Below are 10,902 nucleotides of genomic sequence, written 5' to 3'. Positions count from 1 at the left end.
GTTGGTATTATTTTTGTGCTTTCCAAGAAGTTAATGGTGAAGGAAAATAAAAAAAAAAAAAAAAGAGAAAGAAGAAGAGAGAGTTCTAATCACTAAGAAAAAGCTAATTAAATTAGTTAACTCCCCGGCAACGGTGCCAAAAACTTGATAGGGCCAAACCGCAAGTGCACGGTCTATCGAAGTAATAGTAGTAAGTAGAGTTATCGTTCCGCTAGGGAGTTGGTCAATCCAATTAGCTTTTAGAAATTGATTAGAAGAGAAAGAAATAAGAAGTTGGAGAGTGCAGTTTTTGAAGGTAAATAACAATAATATTAAAAAGCCTTGGGATCATTGGTTCATCATAATAACGAATCTTTTCACAAGCAAGCCTTAAACTTATAATTAAACGTTAATCCTAATTACTAAGGACAAGTCTCTCTTTAGCATATCACAGCTCCTCTCGAAGTCAGTGAGTGTATCCCTCCAACAACCACACCTATTCTCATGGGTGATTGCCTTTGGGACCCTTGAAGATCGAAACTTTATGTGTCCCAAGGTTTGCTAGACTATTCTCATGTTTCGCAAACCTTGTCTAAATTCACCTGTTCGGATATCAAAGCTCCGCGTTCGCTTTATGAATTGATATCTGTGATGATGAATTAACCATTATCAAACCCTCCGCGTTCGCTTCCACAGTTTGATATTAATTAATTCATGTTAAAACGGTGAATTTAGATTAGGAATTAGGGTAACAATTAATTAGGGTTTAAGACTTGGCTTGATCTGGATCACGTCATTAGACTTATCCAACGATCCCAAGACAAAGAAGTCTACTCACTCATGTTCATCGTAGACATGGGGGAAGAAGAGAGAAAATAATAGTAAAGTAAATTGCAAAGAAAGTAAAAGGGAAATAAAGACTTTTATTAAAATAGCAATTGAAATAAACAAAGTAAAAGGTTGATTGTTTATGGTGGATAGCTACTCTATTTATAGCTTTACATCTGACTTAGAAACTAAGCAACTAGAAGGATAAAACGGTAAAGCTGCAACAGGGTAACTTGGGCTTGAAGAAAAGCAGCAAAAGTGGATTCTGGGACGGGCACGGCCGTGCCACATGTTGGCACGGGCCGTGCCAAGCTTCTGACTTGGTGGGATCATATTTTTGTCCCGTATCTTCGTATTCTTGCGTTGTATTTGCTCCAGTCCTCTTTCTTTTGCACCAAGACACCTTCCACCATATATTTATTCCTAAAATAAAATAAAATACAATTTGAAGTAAAATATTCTAAACTAAAATAGAATGCAATAAAATAAAATCAAATCTAAAATAAAACTAAACTAAATAAGGCAATAAATAAGACTATCTATGACTCATCACTGCTAAGCAAGAGGAAACTGAGAAAGTACTGATTAATCCAAATATGGAAGGAAAAAGTAGAGAAGAAATGAGTTTGGAGCCATTCAAATGCATAGAGATTAGGTCAAGTGTCATGGGCATTCCTGTGTTCAAGAGACCATAGCATGTGTTATTAGAAGAGATGTGTTATACCCTAATTTTGGACCTAAAAATACTTGCTCAAGATGTTTTTTCATCTCTGATATGTGTCTTTGACTGTCGAGAGATTGCCAATTTGCTATTGTTTTACCCTGATATTTTACCATACTTTACTATCTTTGTCTTGAAAATATTTTCAAATGTATATTTGTCTGTGTTTTCTTGCATTTAAGGCCATCCAAAAGGGTCTTCTTGCACTCCAAGTCATTTGAAGTTGTCTCTGATCCATTGCATATTTCTCTGCATTTTATTTCAACTTTATTTGCAAAAATCATGGAAAAGGGCATTTTAGTCATTTCCTGCATTCATACTCATTTTAATCCTTGCACTACTCATCTATGGGCTTATCCTCTTTCCAAATCTTGATGACTTCGTGGATATGAATGCTATTATGATCTTCCGCTCCAAGAATTCAGTTCCTACTTTGCTGGCTGACACATACCATGCTATTCACGATCGATCCGGCAAGGGTCGTGGATACATTCTGTGCTGTGTACCTCTCCTCTACAGGTGGTTTATTTCGCACCTTCCGAAGTCTTTCCATGATAATCCAGAGAATTGGACTATTTCACAGCGGATTATGGCTTTCACCCCTAACGAAGTGGTTTGGCTCACTCCCGCTGCTAGAGTCAAAGAAATTATCTTCGGTGGTGGAAAGTTTCTTAACGTACCTCTTCTTGGTACCCGGGGTGGAATCAACTATAACCCGGAGCTCGCCTTGCGACAGTTTGGTTTCCCGATGAAAGAGAAGCCCATCTATCTTGCTACATCTCCTTATTTCTTCCATTACTCTAATGCTCCTACAGGGATAAGAGAAGACTTCATAGAGGCTTGGTCTAAGATTCGGAAGAAAGATGTGAAGCATATGGGTGTGAGATCCGGTGTTGCCCATGAGGCATATACTCAATGGGTAATAAACCAAGCTGAGAAGATTGGTATGCCTTACCCCCGCCATGAGATATGTGTCCGCATCTACTCCGACCATGCCTTTGCCTCTACCTCTGCCTACTCAGGAGATGTATCAGGAGCATCTAGCTATGGAGAGCCGAGAGAAGCATCAGTGGAAGACTAGATACTATGAGGCTGAGAACTTGATCATGACTCTGGATGGAAAAGATGAGCAGAAGACTCATGAGGTTTTGACGTTGAAGAAGGAATTAGCAAAGGCTAGAAAATAAATTGAAGAAAAGGATAAGTTGCTTATGAGGGATTCCAAGAGGGCTAGGGGTGCCCGTGACTTCTATGCCCGATACTGCAGCTATGAGTCTGAGTCTGAGCTTGAGGATGATCCTTCCACTTCCTATGCTTGAGGATTACTGTTTCCTGTTGTTGTTTCCAGTTATTATTGTTGCTTTACATTTCAAAGTCTATCCCTTGGCTTAGAATTTCAAAGGGGAATTATCTTGTAAGACCTTGTGATGTTTGATTGTTTCGATGTTTCAGTTGTTTAGTAATGTTTACAAATTTCTAATTTGTCTAAAACCCTTCGATAACGCAAAAAAGAGTCTTTTTTGCATATGCATTTATACATCTCATGCATCATATGCATTCATTGGTCACAAAAAAACTTCCCTCGGGCTCATTGCTTCCTGGTTTTCCCGCCGCAGTCTGAAAGGTGGCTCGTGCACGCAAGATTCACCAACCAGCTAGAGTTCATCAGACAAGATTGTACAAGAGAAGAAACATGGCTAACTTTGAAGAAGAAAATGCTCAGCTCCATGCCGAATTGACTGCTATGAAAGAAAACTTGGCTAAGGCTCATGACGCTATGTCTACTCTGATGGCTGCACAAGAACAACCAGCCACGTCTGTTCCAGTTACTACTGAAATGATTCCATCCATCCCATTATCCACTGTGGCTTCTGATGCTCGGTTTGTTATGCCCAATGGACGCCCTTATGGACTCTCAGCTTTCTATGCTCCTAATACTACGGCTGGTATTTCTGGTATTGGCAATCAAGGACAGATTCCTGTGACAACTTTTGCTTCCACAAGTACCTTCATGCCTCAAGTGACTACTGTTGTTACTGATCCTGTTGTGCACACTGTGCAACAGGTAATCGATGTTGACACTCCACGTGGACAGGACCCTATAATGGAGGCTATGAGAGAACAGTTAAGAGAGCTAGCTGGAGAGCTCCGTGAGGTCAAAGCTAGCCATGGGAACGGTGTTTCTGCTAAAGCTCGTGATCTATGCCTGGTATCCCGATTTGAGGTTCCTAAGAAGTTCAAAGTGCCAGATTTTGACAAATACAATGGATCTTCTTGCCCACATAGCCATGTCATTCGGCACGTCTGGAAGATGGCCAACTACACAGATAATGATGCACTAATGATCCACTGCTTCCAGGATAGCTTGACAGAAGATGCGGCAGATTGGTACACTGGCTTGAGTAAAGATAATATCCATACTTTTGAGGAACTCGCTGCTACTTTTGAGAATCATTATGAGTTCAACACCCGCTTGAAGCCGAATAGAGATTCTCTTAAGTCTTTGTCTCAGAAGTCAGATGAAACCTTCCGTGAATATGCTCAGAGATGGAGGGGGGCAGCTACCCGTGTCTCTCCTCGGCTCGATGAGGAAGAACTGACACAGACATTCCTGAAAACTTTGAAGAAGGAATATGTTGAAAGGATGATAGTCTCTGCACCAAATAATTTCTCCGACATGGTTACTATGGGAACTCGTCTAGAGGAGGCTGTCAGAGAAGATATCATTGTTCTTGAAGAAGGCGAGTCCTTAGCTAGTGCGCCGAAGAAGTATGGTAATGGCCACCATAAGAAGAAAGAATCTGAAGTAGGGATAGTATCCGATAACCAGTCTACAGCTGCTGTCGCTCCTATTAATGCTGCTCAGTTACCCCTACCCTACCAATATATGCAGTACTCTCAACATCCTTTCTTCCCACCATTCTACCAGCAATATCCTCTGCCACCGGGTCAACCACCAGTACCTGTTAATGCCATTGCTCAGCAGGTACAACAGCAGCCTCCTGCTCAACAGCAACCTCCGCAACAACAGGGCCCTCGGCCCAGGCCTTATTTTCCACCAATACCAATGCGGTATGTTGATCTGCTCCCAACTCTACTTGCTAAAGGGCATTGCGTCACCAGGCCAGGCAAGCCTCCACCTACGCCATTGCCTCCCAGGTTCCGACAGGATCTCAGATGTGAATTCCATCAGGGTGCTCAGGGCCACGATGTTGAAGGGTGATATGCTTTGAAGTACGTCGTAAAAGATCTAATTGACAGAGGACGATTGACTTTTGGATATAGTGTTCCACACGTTCTTGACAATCCACTTCCAGACCATGCAGCTGTTAACATGATTGAGGCTTTTGATAAAGTTGAAACATCTCAGATTCCTCAAGAGGCTCCCACTTTAGGTGTTCGTAATGTTGCTACTCCTTTGGTGCCGCTACATGTCAAGCTTTGCCAAGCTTCCTTGTTTAATCATGATCATGCTTTCTGTTCAGAATGTCTTCAGAATCCCATGGGTTGTTATACCGTGCAAGGTGATATACAGAGCCTAATGGACAACCAGCACTTGGTTGCCAGTGACGTTTGTGTGATTGTGCCAGTATTTCATGATTCTCCTGCTAGGAGTGTGCCTCAGACAAGGAAGGACGAACCCTTGGTGATCAGGCTACCTGGCCCGGTATCTTATGCCTCTACTAAAGCAATCCCTTACAAATACGATGCAACTATGATTGAGAATGGAGTGGAAGTGCCTCTGGTATCCCCAACTGCGGTTAGTAACATTGCTAAAGAAACTACAACTCTGAGAAGTGCAAGGGTCCGTCCACCTTTGTTCCAGAAGAAGGTTGTTACACCTGCTGCCACAGTAACTCCACCGGTTGCTCCTCCTGTTGACAAGAATGCCAGCCCATCGGGCCAGTCTATTGAAGAGTCTAATCTGGACGAGATTTTGAGGCTCATCAAAAAGAGCGATTACAAGATTGTAGACCAACTGCTGCAAACTCCATCAAAAATATCCATCTTGTCTTTACTACTAAGCTCAGAGGCTCACAGGAAAGTGTTGATGAAAGTACTGGAACAGGCCTATGTTGATCATGAAGTCTCCGTGGATCAGTTCGGTGGAATAGTGGGTAACATTACTGCTTGTAATAACTTGTGGTTTGGTGACGATGAACTTCCTGAAGCAGGGAAATACCACAACTTAGCTCTGCATATCTCAGTGCACTGCAAGTTTGACATGATATCCAACCTGTTGGTGGACACTGGATCGTCCTTAAATGTAATGCCTGAGTCTACACTGAGACAGTTGAGTCATCATGGAATTTCTCTAAGGGGAAGCAGCTATTTGGTTAAGGCTTTTGACGGATCTCGTAAAGATGTTCTTGGAGAAGTAGATCTGCCAATTACCATTGGTCCTGAGACGTTCCAGATCACTTTCCAGGTCATGGACATCAATGCTTCTTATAGCTGCCTCCTTGGAAGGCCGTGGATTCACGATGTTGGGGCAGTAACTTCCACTCTGCATCAAAAGCTCAAATTTGTGAGGAACAGTAAGCTTGTCATTGTACATGGTGAAGAAGCGTATCTGGTGAGCCAAGTGTCATCTTTCTCTTGTGTTGAAGCAGGGTCCACTGAAGGGATGTCATTTCAAGGCTTGACTGTTGAAGGCGCAGAACCCCGAAGAGGTAGTGCTATTATGGCTTCATTGAAAGACGCCCAGAAAGCTGTTCAAGAAGGGCAAGCTGCTGGCTGGGGCAAAGTGATACAGGTTTTGGAGAATAAGCGCAGAGAGGGCCTTGGCTTCTCCCCGACCTCGGGCTTTTCAACAGGAACTTTCTATAGTGCTGGGTTTATCAACTCTATTGCCGAAGATGCTGCTGAGAGTAGTGATGTGCCTGTGTTTGTTGTACCAGGAGGCACCATGAGAAATTGGGAGGCCATTGATATTCCTTTAGTCATGCATACTTCCATGTAATATGTCTTGTTGCTCATGCTTTTCTTTGTTTTCAAAATAACAATCCTTTCGCTCTGCCCAAGGCAAAAATGATGTCTTTGTAAGGGCATGTTTGTTTCGGCATTGCCGTTATCAATAAAAGTTGTCGTCTTTTTCCACGACTCTTTGTTTTTTTACTTTTTAGTGCTTTTTCTTGGAAATAATGGTAATGCCAGAAAAAACCAAAACGTCTTTATTTTCTTATTAATTTCAAAAATCTGCATAAAAAAAAACCCTTTTTCTAAAATCATCCCAATCATATTATGCAGATTGAACCATAATAAACCCGTTGAACACAGTGACCCTACGGTTCCTCCAAATTTTGAATTCCCTGTATACGAAGCTGAAGATGAGGAGGATGACGAAGAGATACCGTATGAGATCACTCGACTGCTTGAGCAAGAAAGAAGAGCCATTCAGCCTCACCAGGAAGAGATTGAGCTCGTCAATCTGGGCACTGAAGAGAACAAGCGGGAGATCAAAATTGGTGTTGCGCTTGAGCCAGAAGTAAAAAAGAAGATTACTCAGCTTCTCCGTGATTATCCAGATGTCTTTGCATGGTCCTATGAAGATATGCCGGGTCTAGATCCCAAGCAGAAATTGAGAAGGTCTCGTCCAGACATGGCTCTTAAGATTAAGGCTGAGGTGCAAAAGCAAATTGACGCAGGTTTCCTCTTGACAGCTGAATATCCTGAGTGGATCACCAACATTGTACCAGTGCCAAAGAAAGATGGGAAAGTTCGGATGTGTGTTGATTACAGAGATTTGAATAAAGCCAGTCCGAAAGATAACTTCCCATTGCCCCATATTGATGTACTCGTTGACAGTACTGCTCAATCCAAAGTGTCTCCTTTATGGATGGTTTCTCTGGCTATAACCAGATACGAATGTCACCTGAAGATAGAGAAAAGACGTCCTTCATCACTCCATGGGGAACATTCTGTTATAAGGTAATGCCTTTCGGCTTGATAAATGCTGGTGCTACCTATCAAAGGGGTATGACCACTCTGTTTCATGATATGATTCACAAAGAAATTGAAGTATATGTTGATGACATGATTGTGAAATCAAGTGATGAAGAGCAGCATGTTTTATACTTGAAAAAGATGTTTGAAAGGTTGAGAAAGTACAAGTTGCGGTTGAATCCCAACAAATGTACATTTGGTGTAAGATCTGGAAAGTTGCTAGGCTTCATTGTCAGCCAAAGAGGCATTGAAGTTGACCCTGATAAGGTCCGAGCTATCAGTGAGATGCCGGCCCCTCAAACTGAAAAGCAAGTCAGAGGTTTCCTCGGACGCCTGAATTACATATCCAGATTCATATCTCATATGACTGCTACTTGTGGACCAATTTTCAAATTGCTCAGAAAGAATCAGCCTGTTGTATGGAATGATGAATGCCAGGAAGCTTTTGATAGCATTAAAGAATACTTGTTGGAACCACCCATCCTTGTCCCGCCAGTGGAAGGATGGCCCTTAATTATGTATTTGTTAGTGTTAGATGAATCCATGGGTTGTGTTCTCGGTCCACAAGATGAGACTGGAAAGAAAGAACATGTTATCTACTATCTGAGCAAGAAATTCACCGACTGTGAGACTCGGTATACAATGCTTGAATAGACTTGTTGTGTTTTAGCTTGGGCTGCCGGACGCCTGCGTCATTATATGGTGAATCATGCAACTTGGTTGATATCCCGAATGGATCCAATCAAATATATCTTTGAAAAGCTTGCTATTACTAGAAAGATTGCACGTTGGCAAATGTTGTTGTCTGAATATGACATTGTGTATAAAGCTCAAAAAGCAATCAAAGGAAGTATCCTTGCTGAGCATCTTGCTTGTCAACCTCTTGATGATTACCAACCAATTAAGTTTGAGTTCCCTGATGAAGAGATTATGTATCTAAAAGCAAAAGACTGTGAGGAACCACTGATTAATGAAGGGTCGGATCCCAATAGCAAGTGGGGATTAGTATTTGATGGTGATGTCAATGCTTATGGTAAAGGGATTGGGGCCATTATTGTAACTCCACAGGGGCACCACATTCCTTTCACTACTCGAATAACTTTTGAATGCACGAACAACATGGATGAATATGAAGCATGCATCTTGGGCATTGAAGAAGCCATTGATATGAGAATCAAGCATCTTGACATCTATGGTGATTCCGCGCTTGTCATTAATCAGATAAAAGGTGAATGGGAGACTCATCATGAGAAGCTGATCCTTTACCGTGACTATGCAAGACGTCTGTTGACATACTTTACAAAGGTTGAGCTACACCACATCCCTCGGGATGAAAATCAGATGGTTGATGCCCTTGCTACTTTGTCTTCCATGTTTCGTGTGAACCACTGGAATGACGTGCCCATAATCAAAGTGCAGCGTCTTGATAGACCCGCTCATGTGTTTACTATCGAAAAAGTACCTAGTCAGACTGATGAAGATGTGAATGACGGAAAACCTTGGTATTATAACATCAAACAGTTCTTGCAGAATCATGAATATCCACCTGGTGCTTCCAATAGGGATAAAAAGACCCTGAGGAGATGGGCTAGTAGATTCCTTCTGGACGGAGAAATCCTATACAAGAGGAACTATGATATGGTTTTGTTGAGATGTGTTGATGAACAAGAAGCTGAGAAATTGATGCATGATGTACATGACGGTACTTTTGGGACCCATGCTACGGGTCACACTATGTCAAGAAAACAGTTAAGAGCCGGCTATTACTGGATGACTATGGAGCGTGACTGCTACAAACACGCCAAGAGATGCCACAAATGTCAAATCTATGCTGACAAGATTCATGTGCCTCCACATTCCCTCAATGTTATCTCTTCCCCATGGCCTTTCTCTATGTGGGGCATCGACATGATCGGAAGAATTGAACCAAAAACTTCCAATGGTCATCGTTTCATTCTAGTGGCGATTGACTACTTCACCAAGTGGGTTGAAGCTGCTTTCTATGCTAATGTGACCAAGCAAGTGGTAGTGAAGTTTATCAAGAATAACATTATCTGCCGATACGGTGTTCCCAGCAAGATCATCACTGACAATGGTTCTAATCTGAACAATAACATGATGCGAGCTTTATGTGAAGAATTCAAGATTGAACATCACAACTCTTCTCCTTATAGACCTCAGATGAATGGTGCAGTTGAGGCCGCTAACAAGAACATCAAGAAGATTGTTCAGAAGATGGTCACCACTTATAAAGACTGGCATGAGATGCTGCCTTTTGCCTTGCATGGTTACCGTACTACGGTGCGCAGTTCAACCGGGGCAACACCTTTTTCTCTGGTATATGGTATGGAAGCAGTTCTCCCTCTAGAAGTGGAGATTCCATCTCTTTGAGTGATCATGGAAGCAAAATTAACTGAGGCTGAATGGTGTCAAAGTCGGTATGATCAGTTGAATTTGATTGAAGAGAAACGTATGGATGCTATGGCTCATGGACAGTTGTATCAAGTGCGAATGAAGAATGCTTTTGACAAGAAAGTTCGGTCTCGTGAATTCAAGGAAGGCAAACTTGTATTGAAAAGAAGGATAAGTCAGCAACCCAACCCAAAGGGGCAAGTGGACACCTAACTATGAAGGTCCTTATGTTGTCAAGAAGGCTTTCTCTGGTGGTGCTTTGATCCTTACACACATGGATGGTGTTGAACTTCCGAATCCGTGGTAGGTCTAAAAATATGAAAAGAACAGCGTGGTAGGTCGAAAACCCGAAAGGGCGGCCTAGGCAAAAATGCGCTTCCCGGTGGATCGAAAACCCGAAAAGGCGATCCAGGCAAAAGTTAGGGACAAAAAAAATGAATATGAAAAAGCTCGCTGAGATTGTATGCAACTCAGGCAAAAATGAGCGTCTCGATGAGCCGAAAACCCGAAAGGGCGGTTCATGCAAAAATGAGATTGATAATGAAAGACAAGTAACTATATCCGGCAAATCACCATCACCCCTTGGGGCATATGCAGCTGTCAATGATCGTCTTTATCAGAAACTCCTGTACTTGTGAATTCAAAATTTCTATGAAATGTAGTGGTCATCGTGTTCAATGTACCACCAACCAATAAAGTTACCATTTTCCAAGCTTTGTAAATCCGTGGAGTTATGCCTTTGGCTGACTCTCACTCTTCTACATCAATTTGAGCCCGTGCTTTTGTTTGAAATTCTATTTTCTTTCTACTTTCAATACTATATACAAAATATTTTCTTTCTATTTGATAATGTCAATGTTTGAAACCAACATCTTTGAAAATTGAAAAACCTTTTCCTATCTATTTTTTGAAAGCAAACCTGATCAATAGGGTACATTCCAGTGAAGCATGCATGAATAAATGTGTATTCCAATACATGTTACAAGCAGGTTATTCCCCATGATGATTTGTGGTCA

The 10,902-nt window shown here is 41.8% G+C and overlaps 1 pseudogene; it reads left to right on the top strand.

Annotated features, from left to right (window-relative positions):
* The first annotated feature begins 3,539 nt into the window (after positions 1–3,539).
* On the top strand, positions 3,540–6,491 carry LOC146929237 (uncharacterized; annotated as a pseudogene).
* Positions 6,492–10,902: the final 4,411 nt, after the last annotated feature.

This window comes from Medicago sativa, chromosome 4 (assembly GCF_051527215.1).
Source record: "Medicago sativa cultivar Bolivia chromosome 4, Bolivia_mono, whole genome shotgun sequence".
NCBI classification, from domain to species: domain Eukaryota; kingdom Viridiplantae; phylum Streptophyta; class Magnoliopsida; order Fabales; family Fabaceae; genus Medicago; species Medicago sativa.
The sequence above is the reverse complement of the archived record's forward strand: the minus strand, read 5'-3'. Positions and strand labels throughout refer to the sequence as shown.